This window comes from Meles meles, chromosome 9, assembly GCF_922984935.1.
Source record: "Meles meles chromosome 9, mMelMel3.1 paternal haplotype, whole genome shotgun sequence".
In the NCBI taxonomy this organism is placed as follows: Eukaryota; Metazoa; Chordata; class Mammalia; order Carnivora; family Mustelidae; genus Meles; species Meles meles.
In genome coordinates, this window is record NC_060074.1 from 75,856,584 (window position 1) to 75,881,782 (window position 25,199).

Here is a 25,199-nt window from a genome sequence, read left to right on the forward strand (position 1 = left end):
TTTTTACATAATAGGCATTGAAATACCCACTGAAGGAAAGAATAAAGCTTAAGAACCTAGAATTGTGAAAAAGGGTATGTATAGGCACAAAGTATATGTAATACATGAGCATTTGCCAATAGACCTATGCCTTAACCTGGGGAGGAGGTGAATAACAAAGATCAAAACACAGTCTGTCTGCAACTTACATTAAGTTGTGGTCCAGAAGTCCCTTTATAAGTCAGCCAATGGGAATTTGAACATATTTTCTTATAGTTTCAGTGAAACAAACTGTATTTAGGTTTCCAGATTAGCCCATAAATCTCAATTTAATTTTTGATGAGGTTGAAATGCAGAACATCTGAAATAAAAAGTAAAAGAAATACAGTAAATGGTAAACTAGTAATTGAAAAATAGATAGAGTATAGCAGACTAAGATATAATTTTGTTTATTTTTAAGTGCTGATTTTTTTCATTAGTTAGATAAGGGTATGGTGCTCAGTCATGACTCATTGAAGATTTTAAAGGAGACTTTTCAGTACCTCAAAAACCTTCACCTGATGAAGACGGCCTTGGCTTTTTACTTTCACAGTTCCACTTTAACATACGTAAGTTTTATATTTTATTTAGTTTTTCCCCCAGCCCAGCAATTCCCCATGACACCAGCTGGGTGTTCTTCACCATAATTCAATTCTGATGCTGTGCATCCAAAGAGAGCATCAGATCCCACAGGTTAAGGACTCAGTCCCACAAGACTACCTCCCCAACACACACACACACACACACACACACACACACTTCAGACACCTCTCAAGTCCAGCCTGTCACCTGTGCTTCTTGGGTTTGATCAATTTGTTAAGGTGGTTTGATCACCTTGGGTTTGATCAATTTGTTAAGGTGACTATAGAACACAGGAAAACAGTTTACTTTTTACCAGTTTATTAGTAAAAGGAATGGAAGAGATGCATAGAACAAGGGATGGGGGAAGGGCATGGAGTTTCCATGCCCCCTCTGGGTGTGTCACTCTCCCAGCACCGCCACATGTCCATGAACCTAGAAGCTCTCTGAACTCTGCTTATTTGGGATTTTTTTTTAATTAATTAATTTATTTTTTTCAGCATAACAGTATTCATTGTTTTTGCACAACACCCAGTGCTCCATGCAATACGTGTCCTCCCCATTACCCACCACCTGTTCCCCCAACCTCCCACCCCCGCCCCTTCAAAACCCTCAGGTTGTTTTTCAGAGTCCATAGTCTCTTATGGTTCACCTCCCCTTCCAATTTCCCTCAACTTCCTTCTCCTCTCCATCTCCCAATGTCCTCCATGTCATTTGTTATGCTCCACTAATAAGTGAAACCATATGATATTTGACTCTCTCTGCTTGACTTATTTCACTCAGCATAATCACTTTCAGTCCCGTCCATGTTGCAACAAAAGTTGGGTATTCATCCTTTCTTTTCTTTTTTTTTTTATAAACATATAATGTATTTTTATCCCCAGGGGTACAGGTCTGTGAATCACCAGGTTTACACACTTCACAGCACTCACGATAGCACATACCCTCCCCAATGTCCATAACCCACTCCCCCTCTCCCAACCCCACCTCCCTCCAAACCATAAATGACTCTTAATCTCATTTGGGATTTTTGGAAGTTTAATCGAGTTGGCATGATTGATCATTTTACTCCATTTTCAGCCCCTCTCCTTTTCAAGAGAATCAGGGATAGGGCTGAAAAGTCCAAGTTCCTACTTATGATTTGGTGGCCAGCCCTTTTGCAAGGACCACCCAGGAGCCCACCCAGAGGCTCATTGGGACAAAAAGACATTCCTATCACTGAAGAAATTACAAGTATTTCAGGAGCCCCGTGCCAGGAACCAGGGTCAAAGACCAAATACTAGAACAAAAGATGTTCCTAGTGTTCTTATCACTCAGGAAATCATAAGGGTTTTAGGAAAAGCTCTGTACCAGAAACTGGGGACAGAGACCAAATATATTTTCTATTACCTCACACATACTTATCAGTGTGATTATAGCAATGCTTTTGGTTCTCAACTAAAAAGACATTCTCCTACAAGAAAGAAGAGAAAAATACTAATGCAATAATTGGGTAAAAACCAAGGAAAAGGAATATGCATGAGAAAGAATTGGCTGAGGTGAACAATATTATGCCATGAAGGATGAAGAATTCAGATAAAGAAAGGATTATGGCTTGTGACGGTTCTTGCCTATGGGAAAAGCTGAAGAGATGGAAGGACATTTGGCTTTGAGCAGTTCTGTTGATTCAAGTTGGCTGAAAACTGTATGAGGAGAAAGGAGCAGCTACAGACTATTCCTCATTGGGGGTGTTCACTTGTTGAATGCTTAAAAATCAGAAAATGAGTTATAGCACAGGGCATGACCATAAAGATAGAGGTTGATTCTATGTATACAGTGTGCCAAGAAGAATTTCTTTTTTTATTATTATTTATTTTTATTTGTTTATTTACAGCATAACAGTGTTCATTGTTTTGGCATCACACCCAGTGCTCCATGCAGTGCGTGCCCTCCCTATTACCCACCACCTGGTTCCTCAACCTCCCCCCCCCCCGCCGCTGCCCCTTCATAACCCTCTGGTTGTTTTTCAGAGTCCATAGTCTCTCATGGTTCATCTCCCCTTCCAGTTTCCCTCAACTCCCTCTCCTCTCCATCTCCCCATGTCCTCCACGTTATTTGTTATGCTCCACAAATAAGTGAGACCATATGATACTTGACTCTCTCTGCTTGACTTATTTCGCTCAGCATAATTTCTTCCAGTCCCGTCCATGTTGCTACAAAAGTTGGGTATTCGTCCTTTCTTATTTATACCCATACACCCTACTGCAAAGAGCCATTGTGCATTATACTGTAGGCTAAATCCTAACCCTCAGTGAGTTGTTAGAATTATGCTAATTTGGGGGTGCCTGAATGTCTCAGTCAGTTAAGCGTCTGCCTTTGTCTTAGTCATGATCCCGGGATTCTGGGATCGAGCCCTGCATTGGGCTTCCTGCTCAGTGGGGAATCTGCTTCTCCCTCTGCCCCTCTCCCTGCTCATGCTTTCTCTCTCTCTATCTCTCTCAAATAAATAAATAAAATCTTTCAAAAAAATAAAGAAAATTGCTTATTTTGATATGTAAATCCTATCTGTCCCATAAATATTTTATCCCAAAGTCAACATTTTAAGGAACTCTATTTCACAAAATTTATTTTTAAATTTATTCAAATTATACATAAATCAGGTTTAAGCAAGTCCCATAGCTGAGCTGCAGAAAATAATTCTGTTATAATTAAAATGTGATTTAACTGCATATACATTAATATTTTTGCTTTTATTCCTTAAATCTAAAAACATTATGGTATCACAAAGCCATTTTTCTCATAAAACTTTGGAAAATATCAGTGACATATAAAAGTTATGTTCAAACATACTATACTTTATGTTCTCTCAAAATATTAAAATTCATCATAAGAATTATCTGAATAGAGATAAATAATTTTAAAATGAGCTCATCATTAATATATTATGCCCTATCTAGAAAACTAATCCATTGTAAAACATGAGGAAAACCAATCATTTCTAACCCTTCAAGGCTAGGTCAGATACCAGCTCAATGAATCATTGAAATCTAAGTGTTATATTTCAACTCAAGCAACCAAAATCCTTGACTCAGCTGAGGACTGATGACACTTTCATTTGAAAATTTAACCCAACTTGGAGGTGGCTGGCCTTGCCCACATTGTCAATTAACACACGATGCTTCACAGAAATAAGACCTACATCACAATTTTCCATTTTAAACTTGAAATCTAAAAAATGACTTCTTTGTATTACCTTATAACAGATAAAACCAGCTTGTGGTTTACTTGTGACTTTCAAATTGCCATCTGTCTTAGAAATATATTACATTTTAGACTTATTTAAAGATACATATTTTATTTTATTTTTTAAATTTAATTTATTTGTGTGTGTGTGTGTTCCAAAATTCATTGTTTATGCATATTTTAACTAGTAAGAAAGAAACCCTTAAAAATGAAATGAATGGCCATTTTAGAATTCTCCTGTAAACTTCTTCAGAATACCAGTATCTTTTATAATCTTTATCCCTATTTTATTTTCTCCCAGAGTTCCTCTCACTTGCAGATGTTCCCCCAAGCCTCCAAAACCGCATCCATAGACCTCTAGGAAAGATGCATTGCCTAGCAGGCACCATGTCCCGATTTATTTGTCCTAGCTCTGGCTTCATACTTTTCCCCTCTCGGGAAAAATACCTGCAGCTCCTGTTAAGAGCCACTTTCAACCAGAATGAATTTCATTCCAGAGGTCTTGAGAAGAAGACCTAGAGGTAGTAGAGAGGCAAGATATCAGAATCCCAACATTTAATTTTGGCCTGAGACAGTATAATTTCTAGGCTTATAATATGTATGGCAGTGATATTTATAATGTCAATTTTCTGGCTAAGGGGAAGGTAACAGTGAGTTTAAGTGGAAGAAGAAAGAAAAATCTTACTTTCTATTTTGAAGTTTTGTTTTGTTTTTAACAGACTATCTTAAATTACATGTTTCACTTGCAGAGGGCAGAAGGCCCTTCAGGGGTATCCAATTTTAAACGGAGCAGTGGGCAGCATTCTGCTTTGGAATGCCATGCAAACATAGCAGGGCATAAGAGAAGCCAGAGCTAGTTCAGGTATTCTATGCTCTTTTTGTATGATTTTAACAGATTAGATGGCCAATCATTTAACAGCCAGGAAAGAATAAGGTATTTTGGAACAGATCAAGGAATGAGAAAGCTGGTCCCTGAGTTGCTGCTTTTGAGGGAAAGAACTGATAAGACAGCCAGTCACTATCTCAAGGAGTGACTTTTAAATGACTAGGATATGGTTTGTCAGGAAACTTTAATACTTGACTTTCTCTCAAGCCTGGTTCTCACCTGTGTAGTTGTCCAATTGTTTTTTATAATAAGTAGACATGGAGAAGCAACATGGGGGGGTAGGGGGATAGGAGAAGGGTAAATGAAACAAGATGGGATTGGGAGGGAGACAAACCATAAATGACTCTTAATCTCACAAAACAAACTGGGGGTTGCTGGGGGGAGGTGGGATTGGGAGAGGGGGAGCGGGCTATGGACATTGGGGAGGGGAGGCGAACCATAAGAGACTATGTACTCTGAAAAACAACCTGAGGGTTTTGAAGGGTCAGGGGTGGGAGGTTGGGACAACCTGAGGGTTTTGAAGGGTCAGGGGTGGGAGGTTGGGGGAACAGGTGGTGGGTAATGGGGAGGGCACGTTTTGCATGGAGCACTGGGTGTTGTGCAAAAAGAATGAATACTGTTACGCTGAAAAAAAAAAAAGAATGAATACTGTTACACTGAAAAAATAAATAAAATGAGAAAAAAAAAGAAAATTTATTATAATAATATGATAAATCAGAAAACTGATTCAGAGGTAAAGACATCTCCTTTAGGCACATGGAATATACATCCCTTTACACAAAGTTGCCATAGCAGACAGAATATGATAAGAGATTTCTTCACTTCTATGTCAGTATGAAAGACTCTGCCCACCCCACGGATTTATTATCTCATTTCCCAACTCAAGTCAACCTGTTTTATCCAATTCTAATTCATTCCTTAACCTATAACAACCCGGATTATAACTCTTTTCCAGATTTAGTCCTTCTCTTTGAAAAGTCATTATAAACACTGCCTAATTGCCAAATCTAAGTGAGTCCTCTCCTCACTCCTTACTTTTCTTGAAGTCCTCATGATGCTTCTCTTGCCAAGTTTTCTTCTATCTCTGCATTCCTGAAGCACTGTCTTTGCAGAGAAAACCTGGAACCCAGCCCTTATAGCAACATTTTAATTATTTTTATTATTAGTTTATTATATTTATACAGCTTTAGTTATTCAGTCAAGTTTATTGACTATCTGGACAGAGGACTTGACGCTAGGCAAACAGTAGTGAACAGGGTAGATGAGATGTCAGCCTGAAGGGACTCTGTAGTCTAATGAGAAATACAGAAGAGAAAATAGGAAACTACAACCAAATGTGATAAAGTCTGTGGAAAAGTCTACAGTTTCCTTCCTAGCTAGATCTCAGGTTCCTTTAGGATAAGAACAGTGCTTTGTCTTTGTATCCTCAGCATCTAAGACTATGTTTAGTACAAAGTGGGCCTCAATAAATATTTGAATAAATGAATGCATTGTTTATGTGTGTGGTGTGTAGCATGGGTTGTGAACACAGTAACCAAGGTCAATGTTTTCCCATAATTTCAGTTTATAGGTGGGCTGAATACATAGCTGTTTATACCTTGAGATTTCCAAAACAGCAATAACCATGTATTCCCAAAAGGAAAAAAAAAAAAATACAACCACTCATTTGCAAACTAAAATCCCAATTATTTAGGGCAAACTCCTTCATCCTTTAACTGAAAACAAAATTTAAAGTTCAAATTCTCCTGAGGAGTATGTCACATACTAACATGAGCACACTTGTACTAACATCCATATGACATCTGCTCGCTTCTCAATTTTTGGAGAGAATGGAGCACTGGGTATAGAGGAAAGGGTTGGGCAAGATAAAAACACACAAATTGGGAAGACTCAGGACTCTGACCCTGATTCTCGCCCAGTTCACTATGTTGCCAATGTCTGTCCCTGACTTCTAAACTTTTATTTTGAAGGATTGTAAACAATAGTTGAGTTCTTGGGCACCAGACTACAAACAACACCCTTCCCCCAAATACAGAGTTTCAGAGAAGATTAAGAGGTCAGCAGTAGGGGTGCCTGGGTGGCTCAGTTGGTTGGACCTCTGCCTTCGGCTCTGGTCGTGGTCTCAGGGTCCTGGGATCGGGCCTGCATCGGGCTCTCTGATCTGCAGGGAGCCTGCTTCCCTCCTCCCTCTCTGCCTACTTGTGATCTCTCTCTCTCTCTCTCTGTCAAATAAATAAATAAAATCTTAAAAAAAAAAGAGGTCAGCAGTATAAATGTGTATTTTGTGGAATATTTTACTATTTCATAATAGGATCCAGATATGGGAGGCTATAATTAGTTCAATTCAACTAGGCAATTATTTATTAAACACTGACTATATACAACACACTATCTTTTGGCCTTATGGCAGCCAAAAGAATGAATAAAATAAAGAGCTTAAAATAAACCAGAAGAAGCAATCCTTCTGCAGCTCATTGTTCATGAGAGTGACTGTGGAGATTCTTTGCATAACAGTTCCCAGAGTACTCAGCATACTTCTACAGCACATTAGCTTTATTACATTGGATTGAAATTACTGCTTACATTTCTATTTCACTAGACAGTTCATCAGTATCAGATTTTTTTTTTTTTTCTGATCACCTACTGGCACTTCGCTGAGTGCTAGTGAAGCAGATTGTAATGGGGTGTCCTGGCCTAATGTGAATCCCAAGAGATTTTGACACTAATTACTGAGTAAGAAAAACTGACATTTAAATGCTTCTTGCAGTTTGTTTCCCTTGAGAAAAAGATTTGAATTCAGTTTTGGGTGCACACTACTCCTTTGTTTCAGAGAAAACATCCTGGAAGATCTTTTGATCTTCTGAGTATGTGAATATGTGTAGGTAAACCACGCACTCTATTCTATAATGGAGACTGCAGATAATACGGCTCCAAAGACCTTAATCTGCTTTTCATAATCATATAAAAGGTTGTCTTCATTGTGGCACAACTGCATCTCTGCAAATTATCTTTCCTTTCACAGAATATTTCTTTCCTATAAGTGTATTTAAATTGTATTGTCTCTGAAAGTGTTTTGGTTAGACACTAGGAGATAAATGAGTTTTCTTGTTCAAGCAAAAAACCATCAGAGATCAGTGGAGACTGGAAGCCACAGGAAGGATGTGAATGCATCTTACCTTAGACAGAGGAATGGCCTGGGATTGCTGAAGCTCAAATTGGATTATCCTGTATAAGCCCCGTATTTGGGGTCATTCCAGATTAATAAACTCAACTTTGGGGAAAGTACTGTTGTTCTGAATTATCTTTGGAGCTAAAGAAAGACCACACGTCTCTGGATGGGTAGAGTGTTACCACAAAGGAAGAGACATTCCTACTGTCAGTCTTACCAAAAGATTTAGAGGGATAAGATGTACACACAGAGAGGGATGAGCCTGTGATTGTCTCTGGGCCTGGGGCACAAGGGACCTTGATCCAGGTATGAGAGACTTGTTCCAGGCATTTCCTCTATTAGGAGATAAACTGATCCCTGAAACAGATAGATAGGCCTGAGACTGGACAGAGAAGATTCTGCATAATAGAGAATGCTTACGGAGGGCTTTAGTCTACAAATTCACAGAAACTCTGTATCTAATAACAACTGTGTGATTCTCTGATTTTCCTTTTTTTTTTTTTTAACACAAAGCTATTAGTAAAATCATGCAACTATCACAGCTAATCTTTCTGCTACTGTAGGGAATTGTACAAGAGCCTGGAATGGCACCTGGGGTAAAACCATACATCACAGACTGCAGCACCGTGCTGAAGGATATTAGTGACTGGCCAAAAAAAAAAAAAAAGTTGTGGCTCAGAACGAGACAGTTACTAAACTGCTACAAGATCTTAGGGATTCAAAAAAATATGTAAGAAGGACAAGTTGGTAAAATATTGAAATTCTTGCATCGAGCAGGGTAGAGATTTGAAATGTTTTGAACTAGGTAATGTGACGAGTAAATAGGGTAGGACATTTGAGTTACCTAAATGTACAATGATGTTTTATTCTAATTTATTATGATAGATTCTAAATCTTGGCTTTAAGAGGGCTAAATAGTTGAATGACTATGTAGATCAATGTCTTTTCTGGCACCTTTGATGTTCTGAGTGGTCCAAATTACCATCATATACATATCAATAAATAACAGTAATAAGAATTATATTTTTTTCTGTTAGAATATCAATTTCAAATATATATGTGCATTTCAGATAATGCCAGGGTTGAAAATATCCCTGTATGCTTAATACATTGAGATTCTATCAGTAGAAGGAAAAATGTATGTTTCTTATTGCAAGGACAAAATGTTGTCATAATGTTAATTATGAAAGCTATTAATATCAGATTTAAAAAATACTAAACATTTTCAATTAGTTATATAGAGAAACTGACTGACAACTAAACCTAGCACCACCTATAGAGCTATAGAGGAAACATGCTTATTTTGAGGTACAAATATTTATAAACACTTTAACAATGTTGTGATAAAAATCAGATCAGAATTCTAATTTCTGTAGAACTCTGTTGTGTACTCTCATGATATTACACAAATAACCTTGAAGCACTACATTTAGCTTTTATTTCTCAATTCCATTAGGACATGAATCTGTCTACAAAAAAAGAAAATCCTATTTGGAAATTCTCTTCATCTTCTGAGAATGAAGTAAATGCAAAAGGCTAGTTTTGCTACCTCAAAATTATTACCTCCAAGAGAAATGATTAAATAATACTTAAACTCATAATATATAATTTTCTGTTTCCCTATCTCAAAAGTTATTTTTGGGGCACCTGGGTGGCTCAGTGGGTTAAAGCCTCTGCCTTCGGCTCAGGTCATGATCCCAGCATCCTGGGATCAAGCCCCGCATCAAGCTCTCCGCTCAGCGGGGAGCCCGCTTCCTCTCCTCTACCTGTCTCTCTGCCTACTTGTGATCTCTATCTGTCAAAAAAAAAAAAGTTATTTTTACTGATATTAAGTTTTAGCCTTAGGCTATTATTGACTGTAATTCTTGGCTCTAAAAAGGTACATAAGGTATACATCTAGCCATAAGAGAGGACAATGCTTGTGGAGCTATGCAGTCTTCTTTATAGTGAGGAAGTCTGGAGTCCATTTGTCCTGTGCCCTGCCTAAGTCAGCGCAGTCAGGGGAGAAAACTTCAAAACATAAAGACCTAGGCAAGGGCAGATGTTGCAGCCCTACTCTTCCTACAGCATTGCCAGGGCAGGAATGCGACCTTGAACACTCTCCTGAGCAAGCCTGGAAGCCACTCCAGCAATCAACAGCTAAGTCGTTATGTGAAGCAAGAACAAGCTCTCCTGGCTCCTTGAGGGACCTGCTATTGCATCGTCCCAGGCATGAAAGAAAATGCAGCCCTTTAGTAGATGGTTCCACCCAAGCCAGATCCATCCATCAAGGACAGATCTCAGTTCACTGAATTCTCAGATAATCTTAAAAAGTTTACAAATAAGAATGGTATTTTTTGGTTTTTGCTACATGGAAAATTATAGTTAAAGAGACCACAGCACACAGTTTAGTTTTAGTTCAGTCATAGTCCCTTTATATACCATCTAGATACATTTTTACATATACTGGATTTTTTTACTCATTATAAAAATAATGTATCATTCTAGAAATTTGGGGAACTATAAAGAGCAGAGAAACATTGGAGGAAAATCCTCCATGTTCCCACTATTCAAAGTTAGCCACATTTTGTTTGTTTCTTTTTTTTTTCTTAAGTTTTTATTTTTTTATTTTTAAAGATTTTATTTATTTATTTGACAGAGAGAGATCACAAGCAGGCAGAGAGAGAGGAGGAAGCAGGCTCCCTGCCAAGCAGAGAGCCTGATGTGGGACTCGATCCCAGGACCCTGAGATCATGACCCGAGCCGAAGGCAGCGGCTTAACCCACTGAGCCACCCAGGTGCCCCAGTTTTTATTTATTTATTTGAGAGAGCGTAAGTGGAGGGAGGGGCAGACGGAGAGGGAGAACAGACTCCCTGCTGAGCAGGGAGCCTGATTCGGAACTCAATCCCAGGACTCCAGGATCAGGACCTGAGCCAAAGGCAGCCACTTAACCAATTGAGCACCCAGGTGCCCCTCACATTTTGTTTATTTCTAGTCTTTTTAAATTTACATACTATTCTCACAGAATTCTGGTTAAATAATACATACTTGATAAGAGCTCAATTATATGAAAATATCATTTCTGAGCTCTTAAATTGATTATATTTACCTGCAATTTGATGAACAAGATGCCAATTTTCACCTTCTGATATGAATCAAATATAACTATAACAAGGTATTCTAAAGAAGAGAAACAGTGATGTGAATACTTTTAATAGGGACTATAACCTCAACTACTGGGAGCAACTAAAAATAAAATAGGCTGTTTGGACAATCAAAAAAGTTCAAGACACAACAAAAAGCTAGGACAGGACTGAATAATAAAGTTCAACTACACAAGGCTTCTACTTCCAAGACTGGAAGAAGTGGTTGTCTTATCTAATGCATAGAAACCAACACAGAATGTCAAGCAAAATGAAGAAACAGAGGAACAGGTTCCAAACAAAAGAACAAGATAAACCCCCCTCCCAAAATTTTTAATGAAGTAGAGATAAATATTTTACCTGATACAGAGTTCCAAATAATGGCCAAAGAGACTCACTGAATTCAGAAGAACAGATGAACACAGTGAAAACTTCAACAAAGGGTCAGAAAATATTGAAAAGTTCCAAGAGAAAAAATGAAATTAAAGAATACAATAACTAAACTGGAAAATACACCAGAGGGTTTCAGCAGGAGACTAGATGAAGCAGAAGAAAAGATCAGTGAACTCAAAGACAGAGCAGAGGAACTTACCTATCAGGGAAGCAAAAAGAAATAAAGAACAAAAGTAAGTAAAAATAGCTTAAAGGACTTATTGGAAAACATCAAACTGACTAACATTTGCATTATAAGAGTGCCAGAAGAAGAAGAAGAGAGAGATAGAGGCAGAAAACTTATCTGAAGAAATAATGACTTGAAATTTCCCTAACCTGGAAAAGAAACAGATATTCAGATCTGGGAGGCCTACAGAGTTTCAAATAAGATAAATACAAAGGGATCCACATGAAAACACACTTAATTAAAACATCAAAAGTTAAAGACAAGAAGAGAATCTTAAAAGTAACAAGAAAAAGAAAAAACAAAAACAAAAACAAAAACAGCTTATTTCATAGAAGGAAATCTCCTTAAGACTCTAAGCAGATTTTTCAGCAGAAACTTTGCAGGCCAGAAGAGTAGCATGATACCTTCAAAATGCTGAAAGAAAAAAAATCTAATCAAGAATACTCCATCCAGCAATGTTACTCAGGACTAAAGGAAAGAAGAGTTTTCTAGAGTTTTCTAAGCAAAAACTAAAGATTTCATCAACACTAAACTGGCCTTAAAAGAAAAGTTAAAAGGACTTCTTTAAGTTGAAAAGAAGGGGCACAAATTAGTAACAAGAAAATACATGAAAGTATATCTCACTGGTAAAGGTAAAAATATCTTAAAGGTAGTAGATTAATCACTTATAAAGTCAGTATGAAGTCAAAAGACAAAAGTCTTAAAGGCCATGGTGATGAACCATTCTCCTCCTCAACTTCCTGAAATGGACTACATCTTGGAGACCATTCCTGTATAATCTTATCAGAGACAGAAGGACCAGTCCACCCAGCTTTCCTTTTTGTGCTCTGACTCTAGAGGAGCAGAACACACATTCAGTAAGTAACTGCAATCCAGCTTCTCCAGTCAACTTCTTTCCTTTACTTCATCTACAAAATGTGGATACTAGAAGTTTATCTATATCACCATTCTGAAGCTGAAATCCAAATTGCCTGTGGAACCCTGAGCAACTGTTAGATAATTAATTCTTGGAACCAAGCTTAGGTATCATTTCTCATTTGTCCTTTCAAAAGTCAAAAGAGTTATATTAGTTGAGCAGTATGTACAATGTTTTAACATCTGTGGGTATTTAATAATAGAATAAAAAGTTTCCTATAAGGATTCCAGCCCTGATGATTACTTTTTCACACTAGGAAGTATAGCTTTTGACAGTAATGTGATTTTCATTCTTTTCTTCTGTTACAGTATTTTAAAACTTGGTCTGGAATAATTGAAAATGCAATAGGCTAGTGGGCACACACACATAACAATGCACTTAGGTAACAGTTAATATGGAGACATCAGTGGCTTTGAAGTCAATACCTCCTATGGGTAATTTTAACTGGTCCTTAGGCAGGTTCTTATCTTCCCCTTGTAGTTATCCTATTGTGAGGTACTGTCACTAATAGGGAACAAAGATAGATATAGACAAAGGATTGTATTCTATTGGGTCAAAGCACACAGCAAGTGTACTGTACTTAAGAGTAATATGAGAAGAAAATAGCAATTCCCAAGGCTCCTTTAAGAATTTAGAACACCAGGTCAAGATTTGAAGCTGACAGTTTCAGTGGGTGTGATATGGCTGCCAGGCAACGACCCCACAAGCCCTGTTGGGCAAATTAATCCCAAAGGTACCACAGGCAGAAGATGACCCAATTACCGAGAAGAAGGTCAGGTATATAAAAGACAATGATGAGAACAGGCCACAAGGACTCAAATATCAGAACAACTGAGATTGTCAGATTCTGATTATAAGTCAAAATCAGAAACTTCTCAGCGAGAAAAGAATAAAATGCCTTATTGAAAATCAGTGTCCTGATGCTCCTGAGGGTAAGAACGGCCTTGCAGGTTTCAAAAGAAAGAAGAACGTCCACGTTCATTATGTCATCACTCCACTGCTAGCTGGAACTGATATGAAATAGAGAAGGCAGGTGAAGGTGACCCAAGAAAGGGATGTGCAGACTAAGAGTCTGATGACAAGTATCTTGATTTTGTTGAATTTTCTTATTTATTGCCTCTTCTGATTAACTGTTCTTTCCATATTGATTTTCTTTTAAATGGTCTTTGTCTTATTAAAATTGATCTTAAAAACTGTTCTTTGACAAATATCTGCACTGCTTCTGATGTTCCATTTAATGATATTTAAAGTATTTATCTTCTTACTATCCCCTCTTCCCTCTCCCCGCAAAGGAAATGACTGACTTTGACTTAATTCTATCATAGGAGAAAAGTGGAAAGATAAAGAAAACCAAATTTATTTGTTGTCACTAAGCAAAATTGCTAAATTTACTCTATAAACTGTTCATGAAGCATATTCCCCCAACTATTTTTAGACAGTTTCTTAATTTCAAAATTAGGAAGTTGTTTGTTAAAATCACTCTGATTTACATTCAGAGAAGACTTAGAAAAAGAGTAGACTGTATGCAATTTTACCCAAAACTTTATCTACTGGTAACCGAAGTGGACTTTGGACCAATTTTACGTTTTCAAGTGCGTAAGTGGGTAGAGGGCGTTTTTGCTTTATCGGTTGCTGGCAGTCAACCCTCCTATGTACATAGGGATTGTGGTGAAAGTGACAGGCAAGATGAGGCATTGCATGGTAGGTTTCAACTACTTGGGCTAGACTAGATTTGTTAGTTTGAACTCTTGGAACATTACATTTACCTCAACAAGAAAAATTAATATAGAGTTGGGGTGACTGGGTGGCTCGGTGGGTTAAAGCCTCTGCCTTTGGCTCAGGTCATGATCCCCTCTGCTCAGTGGGGAGCCTGCTTCCTTCTCTCTCTCTCTCTCTCTCTCTCTCTCTGCCTGTTTGTGATCTCTATCAAATAAATAAATAAAATCTTTTAAAAAACTAATATAGGATTATATCACCAAGAAAAATTAATGAAGAACCTCAAGCAATTTGAAAGGGACTATCTTTCAATCACAAATGTCTGTCTGTTCAAAAAAATGCACTGAAACACCTATCAAGTTCTTCTTTCTTTCTCTCTCCTCTAACCTCAAAGACCCAGATGAGGAAGGTACTAAAGTAGTAAATACATTCAAAGTATATTGGGGTAATTTTAGAAGGACTCATGCCAAACACACAAGAATGTTTGCCTATTGGGGATGAGAGGGGAAGAAATGGGAATAAAGGAAAATAAATAAATCCAAGAAAGGAGTCTCTCACGAACAAGTGATGAATGTTAACATGCCATGACTTGAGGAGAGTAATTAACTCAACAACCGTCTATATCTAAGATTAGAACAAAGGTTAAAAAAATTTTTTTGTTTTGAAATTACTCTGTGATTATGAATAATGAGGTATTATGTCCCATGACAACAGGCTCATCAAGGATTCTTGAGTAGATCCAAAAGGGGCATTCAAGAGCTTAGTCTGGTTATGAGGATTGAGAAGGAAAGAAAATTCCCGGTAAAGCTGTTAACTATGGATCTAAGTAAGCTCCTCCCATCCTTATAGTGACTGAACAAGATTGAAAAGAGACTCTATTTGCTTTGCAAGAATGTCCCTCTTTTGCCTTCTCATAAATTGATTTTCTGGTCTCCTATGCTTCCTTCTGAACCAATCTCTAAATTATTTCACATTAAGTTGTTACTGACTGATGTATACCTCTTTGTCAGAAAGAAATGAACCTCCAATACAACTGTGTTTAATAGAGACACACAACAAAATCACTCAGGGAGCTTTTACCAAAATCCATATGTCCCGGCTCTACCTCTGTAGACTCTGATTCAGTAAATTTGCATTTATGTAGTGGTAGAATGGAATAGAAAGAGGTAAAATGTTTCTTAGAATCCTAGGAAACTTATGTGTTCAGCTGATCCTGAGCATTTATCCAAGGATATCTCTCCACTTCCTAGTCCTACCACATCAGTTCTAAAAACTTCTAAGCCATTTGCCTACAGGGAACAGGAGACCAGTACTACTCCTAATTGTACCACTCACTTGCTTCTCAGCCTAACCAATTCCCCAGCATCATGTGGAAGAAAGTGTCAGCTCTGTCAGTCACTTGATAGTTAAGAAATCACTTGTCTATCTGGGCATCAAATTCTTCTTTCATAAAGGGAGGAGAATAAACTGGATGATCTCTAAAATTCCTCTCTGTTCTAAAATTCCAGAAGTTTATACGGCTTCATTTTTGTTTGTTGTTTATTTGCTTTTTGTATAGGGGGAAATTATAATGTCTAACTTGATTTTCGGCAAAATTTTATTGCCTGCTCTGATCCTTCTGATCTAAGGCTCATCCTTAACAGAGAACCCAACAATTGCTGCTGTCAGTTTCAGGTTTGCTTAGAGAATATTCCCTCTCATCTCACTTGGTGATTGAGTGGGAGGCAATAGGCAATATTTCAAAATGCAAAATGACATTTAATTATATAAAAATCTCCTTCCATGATCACTTCTCTTGCCAGGCTGATTCTGATCTACTTGAACATTTCTCCTTTTTTGTTGACTCCTAGTTTTCCAGTTCTTACTGAGAATAATCGGAAATGGGCATCCAACATTAGATTTATAGACTTGCTGCTTCTTCCTCTATATAATAGAATTTTAAGTTGACACTGCTTGCAAAATGATGTCTCTTTCTGATACTCACTGGAACCCCTCATATCTACTCTTACAGTCTCAAAATGTGGGCATTTCCCAGTAATATTTTTAAAAATGGAGTATCTGTACAAATGTCACTAAAAGCTTAAGTGGAAATTCTGGCACAAAAAAAGGAAACAGACCATTCTGTCTTAACTAATTAAACACTAAAATGATTCAGCACGGAGATGAATCAGCCAGGACTACTGTAAGGCAAGGGAGACTTGTCACTGGTATGGAATTTAAGGGGGCACCAAAAATCTCCATAATTAAAATTAAAATGTATTAAAGCAATATTTTAGATCAGTAACAGTACCATGGGAAGCCATATTTGAACCTGACACAAAAGGGAAAAAAATTTAATGACCTTTTCTTTATTTAAAATTTTACTATTTTTCTCATAGTGCATTTAATTGAATTTGATATTTTTGATATATTAAAATATTATTGATTATGAAACTGGAGGCATCCTTTTAAAGCTTTAAAGTTTTCGCCCAAGGCAAGTTCTTTTCTTCACTTCACCTAAGTTCTAGCCCTGAAATAACTTACCTTCTGTTATAAGCTATACATGAATATTAATGCATCCTATTCTTCATAAACAGGGTCCCCTACAATAACTCTAATGATTTCTATTACAGTTACCATTTGTGTATGTGCCTTTTCTAAGTGATTGATACCATTTTAGTAATTTATTTTAAGCAGTGACTGGAGAAGTAGGCAATTTTCTTTTTACATCAAAGAAAAATGAGACTCTGAAAGGTGAAAATAACCTGACAAGGGGCATACCTCATGTACATTGTACTGTTAAATGAGATCAAGGGGGAGAGAGAGAAAGAGAGGGAAGAAAAGAGGAGGATGAATACACATCCCAGGGATTTTTCAAACTGAAAGTGTATAGACTCATCTGGTAAATTTGTTTAAAATGTAGATTCTCAGGCTGACCCATATACATTTGAATTAATTAAGACCTAGGGTAACTCTGAGAATCTGCATTTTAAGTGATTCCTGATGCAGGTGTTCTAGGGACCACACACTAAGAAACATGGATGAGATGCACCCATTCTGTCAGAAACTGGGTTAGAAACGCATCTTCTCATAATCCCCCACCCTTAAATAACCTTCAACGTAAGAATGAATGCCCCTCTCTTTACATACTCTTTACATATGAGGCGAAGAATCCAAGATGATAAGAAAATTAGAAACTTATATGTTAGCAAGTGGAAAAAAATCAAAATTGAACCCAGATTGAACTCCAAATTCAGGCACTTCCACTGTATTCTGGGACTTCCAGGAAAAGGCAAGGGATGCATCTGTCAGGTGACACTGCTCTCGTGTACCAGGGACACCAGATCATATCAAGGAATCTAAATGAGCTAAAGGTGGTAGTCAACAGCTGCAAAGGCAGGAGGCTGGGACAGATGTCAGAGGTATGCACAGGTAAAAAGAAAGGGTAAAATATGCTAGAGTAGAGGGAGGCAGAACAATTCAGGATGCAGAAAGCAAGTAACGTTTTGCACATACAATGATTTTACTTTGCAGTTTGAAATTCAAAATGAGAACTACAACAATTATGTCAATGTTAGCTATTATATGAACAAATGACATAATATATTTATAGATATGACAATAATACAATTTGATGAGAGAAGAAAAAAATCTTGGATTGAGCCTGTTTTCCAGTTTAAGACTACATTGCTGGATTTATCCCCATTCTGCCTTTCTGTGCCTTCTGTCTCTAATCCTGAACTCAAGCTGTTCTTCCCGGGCCAGTCTAACATTTGTATATTTTAAAGCCAGAACCTACTTGAAATCCATCTCCCATGGGGAAATTGTTCTGGTTAACTCCATATCATTCCAATATTTGACAAATTACCATTATGTACAGCCAATCTTCACTTGTGTTTACACTTTTCTCTATGGCATGCTTATCATTTATGCACCCTATATTGTTTGGCTTAATAATTTATCTAGATCATGGCTAGATTTGTAAACTGATTTTCAGGGTCTGAAGGTGCCTGGATACTCTAAAATTTAATTACTGAAACTCTATCACCTGAAAATTTATGTACTATGAAAAAGGTTAATGAGCACTTACTAAAGAATAAAAATAAAACAGAACTTTGTAAGGCAATAGCTCTGCAATGTTATCACTCATTTGTCATTAAAGTGAGTTTTCTCCCCTAAGAGAATACATTTATAGACTTATAATATTTAATAACCATTAGACTCTTGCTATTTTTCTAGATCTGGTTGGAAGCAGGGGTGGAAGTGAGAAGTGTGAGATAGAGTCTCGAGAAGCTTAAAATCTTACTGAGGAAATAAAAACCAATATCCATAGTTTTAGGCCAAGTTGCACTGAACCTACAATCCGAATAGAGGAAGGAGGGATCAACAGGACCTCAAGAGTCATCTTGGATGAGGGGCGCCTGGGTGGCTCGGTGGGTTGGGCCGCTGCCTTCGGCTCGGGTCATGATCTCGGGGTCCTGGGATCGAGTCCCGCGTCGGGCTCTCCGCTCAGCGGCGAGCCTGCTTCCCTCTTTCTCTCTCTGCCTGCCTCTCTGTCTGCTTGTGATCTCTCTCTGTCAAATAAATAAATAAAATCTTTAAAAAAAAAAAAAAAAGAGTCATCTTGGATGAGATGGGAACACTTGCGGGTAGAATCTGATTGGGTGGAGAGGGGACGAAATGTGGCCTAACACATAGAGAGAAGTGAAAGCTGGAGGTCCATGCAGGGGTGTCATCAACCCAAACAAGAAAACAGGACTTGGTCATAAAAGTTATGTAATGGGGAGACTATGTGTGGCGGGAAGTTTATAAAGAAAATAAATGAGAGAATAAGGAATAAGAGAGAATAGTTATAAATCTCACACCTAAGGAGTCTGGCTAATAATGGAAGAGACTACTGATGACAACGGAAAAATGTTTTCTAGAGAGAAGAGACTTTGAAGATACAACACAAAGAGGCAGCAATGAAGGGAGAGAAGGATTACAGTAGCATGAGTCCCCAGAAGAAGGATTTAGAGATGGGGTGTAGAATATAGCAGCCAGGAAAGCTTCAGGGGGAAGAAAACGTCTCAGAAGGGAGATATAGATCAGAAAACTGCTGAGAAAAGTGGGAGGCAAGGAAGGAGCCCACCCCAGTTAGTTTCCATCATGTTCATCATGTGGGAGGTGAGATCAGCTCCTAAAGGCAAAAGGGAAGTGGGGGTAGATGAGAATGTCTGGTTAACTGTGGTGGTGAGTTTTACAGGGTGTCCGTGCCATCTTCGTCATCCATGGTGACACTGTGCTGGGTGTTAAATCTTATATAAATTATTCTTATAGAGATTCCATATTTTATAGAAAGATATAGCTACAGCTTCTCCCTCAAGATCATAAAGTGTAAATAATATAAAGTCTAGATATATTTCAAGGTCTAGAAGGAAATCCTAGTTTTCATTCTTTTAAAATACTTTATATTCCATGAGCCAGCCAACTGTTTTTTTAAAAAATTACTAATTTAGGTTGTTAAAACACAATGTTTCAAATGAAAAAATGATATTTGTGACTTGGGTTGGCATAGCTTAATAAGTGACATACAAACTTTATAAGTCATTAATATCAGAGAGCTAACATTAACTTCTTGATAAAAGTAACCATATTTTATAAAATATATATTTTATGTATTTTTATATATTTATATAAAATATATTTTATATATTTATATAAAATAAGCTACACCAACCCAAGTCACAAATATCATTTTTTCATTTGAAACATTGTGTTATAACAACCTAAATTAGCAATTTTTTTTATGAGCAGACACTTCTCCAATGAAGACATACAAATGGCTATCAGACACATGAAAAAATGTTCATCATCACTAGCCATCAGGGAGATTCAAATTAAAACTACATTGAGATACCACCTGACACCAGTTAGAATGGCCAAAATTGGCAAGACAGGAAACAACGTGTGTTGGAGAGGATGTGGAGAAAGAGGAACCCTCTTACACTGTTGGTGGGAATGCAAGTTGGTGCAGCCACTTTGGAGAACAGTATGGAGATTCCTCAAGAAATTAAGAATAGAGCTTCCCTATGACCCTGCAATTGCACTGCTGGGTATTTACCCCAAAGATACAGATGTAGTGAAAAGAAGGGCCATCTGTACCCCAATGTTTATTGCAGCAATGGCCACGATCACCAAACTGTGGAAAGAACCAAGATGCCCTTCAACGGATGAATGGATAAGGAAGATGTGGTACATATACACAATGGAGTATTATGCCTCCATCAGAAAGGATGAATACCCAACTTTTGTAGCAACATGGACAGGACTGGAAGAGATTATGCTGAACAAAATAAGTCAAGCAGAGAGAGTCAAGTATCCTATTGTCTCACTTATTTTTAGAGTATAACAAAGAACACGGTGGACATGGTAGATGGAGAGAAGAGGGAGTTGAGGGAAACTGGAGGGGGAGATGAACCATAAGAGACTATGGACTCTGAAAAACAACCAGAGGGTTTTGAAGGGGGGGGGCAGGGGGGGGAGGTTGAGGAACCAGGTGGTGGGTAATAGGGAGGGCATGTACTGTATGGAGCACTGGATGTGGTGCAAAAACAATGAACACTGTTATGCTGAAAATAAACAAACAAACAAAAAAAAAGTAACCATATTTTAAAATATGAAGTAATTCTTAATTTGAGATTTTCTATGACCTTCCATATATCAGGAAGATATTCAACAACTACATAGTTCTTAGCATCTCTGGGCATATTAAGTTTTAGATCTAAACCAAAAAAACATACTGTGATAGAGCACACTAATTTATTTCTCTCTTTTCTGCCTGAGACAGAAACTATGAAGAGTCTAACTAGTTATTCTTGCCGGAGATATAGGGAAATCCATCCATAGAAAAGCAGAGAAGCAACTAACCTGAAGTTTGAAGGACATGTACTCATACCAATCTTAGGGAAATTTGTAGCTAATAACTAATAATCATTGGCTAATTAGGAATTGGCATTTCTAGTATTTTTTTAACTTCCTTAAAGGACTGCTTTATTATGTTTTATGCATGTTATTTAAGGAACAGTGTCCAAATTGCCTCCATTTCAACAAAGTGGGAGATTAAAGATGCCTGAGTCAGTCAAAGCTTCCCAAATCCCCAATTTTGTGTGTTTGAGGTCAGTCAGCAAATTGCAGGAAGCACAAAAACATACTGTAGTCATCCTCCTAGGCTGCTACTTTACCAATAAAGCTTCAGTTATCACAAATTATAATTGCTTCAAGAAACAGAGAGGGTCATTTTACAAATGGTTTTACTGACTTGAGGCTCTTCATTTACTTGTCTAGAAAGTACTTATGCAAGATGTTCTGAAGGTTCACAGATGACTTGAGCGTTCATCTTTGAGAAGATTTTATAAACTCCCCCAGATCCTAGATGAGGGACTTAATCCTCCTGGGGCAACATCAGAGTTTGATCCAGGGGTTGTTTTCACTTCTTCATACTGAAGGCACCATTTCTTATTTGCCGTGGATTCCCCCCTCCTTTGTGTATCTGCATGATAAGGAAAATGTCTCACTCTAGGACATACTATCCTCTTCCTGCCAGCCATGCACCATGTAAATACACTACACCCAGGAAAACAGCCTTGGAATGAGTGATTAAGAATATTAAAATAAAACTCTTCTCCCCCCCCACCCCATCTTGTGGGGAAGGGGAGCAGCTTGCCTCATTAAAGATTCAGAATGGCTAGTATTGCCTTGGAGCAGGCTGACTAGTTTTGGAATCTGTATTTAGCCAACATGCAAATTACAATCTCCCTCAAAAGGCTTGAATTTGGGCAAAGAATGCTGATCAAGAAAATGGCAAAAATATATATACATATATATGTATGATATACATATATATATATATATATTTCCGTACGTACACACATACATACCAGCAGACACTGTCACTCAAAAATCTCTGCTCCTGTTAACTGTTCAGACTGAACAGAGTATGGGGAGCATGCCAGCAATAAAAACCAAATGGGCTGCATTGCAAGCCTGCCTCTATCCTCTGCTAGCTGTGTCTTGGTTAAAGATATTTAATATCTCAGCATGATCTGAAAAGTGAAGACAGTAGAATTTCTTTATAGATTCTGGTAAAGAAGGGAACACCTGTAAAATGACTATGACAGTGGTCTGGCACATAACTTAATATTTAACAAGTGTTAATTGCATCTTATTAGGAATGTACTTTTGGGAATGGAAAAAACCCCTAACCTGAAGCCTTTCTTACTATAGTAATTATTTCACATAAACGAATATTTTTCTCCACAATATGATCTCTGAAATTGATCTTGTGATAGTCCCTTTTTTTCTTATCATAAAAAATTTAAAGCATAGGGTGCCTGGTGGCTCAATGGTTTAAGCCGCTGCCTTCAGCTCAGGTCATGATCTCAGGGTCCTGGGATTGAGTCCCTCATCGGGCTCTCTGCTCGGCAGGGAGCCTGCTTCCCTCTCACTCTCTCTGCCTGCCTCTCTGCCTACTTATGATCTCTCTCTGTCAAATAAATACAGAAAATCTTAAAAAAAAAAAAAACGCTCCTGCCTTTAAAAAAAAAATTTAAAGCATAAACAAAAGTAGAGAGGATAGTATAGTTCTTCCCCAGTTTTGATAATTATGATCTTGTGTTTCACCTTACTCCCTTCCACTTCTTCCCCCCAGATTATTGAAGCAAATCCCAGAAATAGTATTATTTCATCCATAATTATTTCAGTATGTCTCTCAGAGATAAGGATTAAAACAACTCCACAAAACCACAATACTGTTACCACACTTTTAAAGTTAATAATAATAGTTAATATCATCAAATATCTGGCGGGTGTTCAGATTCCCTCAACAGTTGTATGGTTTTGTTTGTTTGTTTGTTTTGGTTTTTGCATAACAGCTTGTTGAATTAGGATCTGAGTAAGATCCATACACTGAAATTTGTTGGTATGTCTTTCAAGCCATAATCCCCTTTTCCTTCTTCTTCTTTTTTTAATGTATTTATTGAGAAAACCATGTTATTCATGCTATAGAGGTATCCTAATGTTACACTTCCTTTCATTGCATTTCTATGGTATCTTTTAATGCATTCTTCTGGTTTTCTCTTCTTTCTGAAACTGAAAATCAGATCTAAAGGCTTGGTCAATTTGAGGTCCAATCTTTGTCATAAGTAATTCACAGGTATACTGTGGACTTCCATTAGAAGACATATGATACTTCTTGTCTCTCTTTTTGTAACATCAGCAGCTGCTTGGTGGGGATTACCTAAATCCACTGTTGCAAAATAGAAATATTCTATCATTCATCCTACATTTATTAGCTCATACAGTCCCACAAAAAAAAAAAAAAAAGCCCTGTCATCAAGTCTTGATTATCAATTCTTGATTTCCCAAAAAGGAAGGAAAATTGCTTCATTTCCTCTGTTTTTTTCAAAATACTGAGTTTGTTTGCTAGCATCCTACACAGGTGGCCACTGAGGGACCATTTTTTTCTTAAGTATCATTATTAACTTGTGTATTTAACATATCTGATGTGTTTCAATCTATTGTTGATATTATTCTAATTGGTGATTAAATTACTCTGTCTTTGCTTAATAAGAGCCTATTCAAGTTGACTCCTTTTGATGCAAACCTTGCTTTTCATCTTCTCTTTTATTCCTTGTCAGAGCCCAAGGTTGGAGAATCAACTGTTTCTCCAAGGACCTTAGTTCCTTGCAGGAAGAAATGGCACTTAGATAACACAGTCTGGTAGCTTGGGCTGCTTATTTTTATGCCATTAGTCATTGTTATAAGCCTTTTTAGTGGACAGAGATAGTAAATACTTAAAAAAAAAACCTTTATTCTATTCCACTGGTCTATGTGTCTGTGTGCCAATACCATGCTGTCTTGGTGATCACGGCTTTGTAACATAGCTTGAAGTCAGATAACGTGATGTCCCCAGCTATATTTTTCTTTTACATCATTCCCTTGGCGATTTGGGCTCTTTTCTGGTTCCATACAAATTTTAGGACTTTTTGTACCAGATCTTTGAGAAATGCCAATGATATTTCAATAGGGGTGGCACGGAAAGTATAAATTGCTCTGGGCAGGTAGACATTTTAGCATGTTTATTCTTCCAATCCATGAGCATGGAATGTTTTTCCATCTTTTTTTGCCCCAGTGTTCCAAGATTCACTGCTTATGTACCACACCCAGTGCCCCATGCAATACGTGCCCTTCTTAATACCCACCACCAGGCTTACCCAACCCCCCACCCCTCTCCCCTCTAAAAGCCTCAATTTGTTTCTCAGAGTCCACAGTCTCTCATGGTTCATCTCCCACTCTGAATTCCCCCAATTCACTTTTCCTTTCCTTCTCCTAATGTCCTCATTGCTAGAATAGAGACTCTAGAAACAGACCTTCGACTCTATGGTCAACTAATTTTGACAAATCAGGAAAAAATATCCAATGGGAAAAAGACAGTCTCTTCAATAAATGGTGCTGGGAAAATTGGACAGCTAGATATAAAAGAATGAAACTGTACCATTCTCTTATACCATACACAAAGATAAACTGTAAATGGATGAAAGACCTCAATGTGAGACAGGAATCCATCAAAATCCTAGAGGAGAACATAGGCAGTAACCTTTTCTACTTCGGTTACAACAACTTCTTTCAAGACATGTCTCCAAAGGCAAGGAAAACAAAAGCAAAAATGAACCTTTAGGACTTCATCCAAATAAAAAGCTTCTCCACAGCAAAGGAAACAGTTGGCAAAACTAAGAGGCAACCCACAGAATAGGAGGAGATATTCACAAATGACACTACAGATAAAGGGCTGGTATCCAAGATCTATAAAGAATTCTCAAGCTCAACACTAAAAAAACAAATAACCCAGTTTAAAAAAATGGCAGAAGACAAAAACAGATACTTCTCCAAAGAAGACATACAAATGGCTATCAGATACTTGAAAAAATGCTCA

General features: G+C 37.5%; 1 protein-coding gene across 4 annotated transcripts in view; it reads right to left on the reverse strand.

Moving 5' to 3' along the window:
- Positions 1–25,199, reverse strand: part of ZNF385B (zinc finger protein 385B) — a 398,195-nt gene that overhangs the window by 308,895 nt on the left and 64,101 nt on the right. For all 4 annotated transcript variants that reach the window (XM_046019665.1, XM_046019668.1, XM_046019664.1 and 1 more), the window contains exon 2: positions 189–340. The gene's annotated coding sequence lies outside the window, so the exon portion shown is untranslated. The remainder of the gene's footprint in view (positions 1–188; positions 341–25,199) is intronic.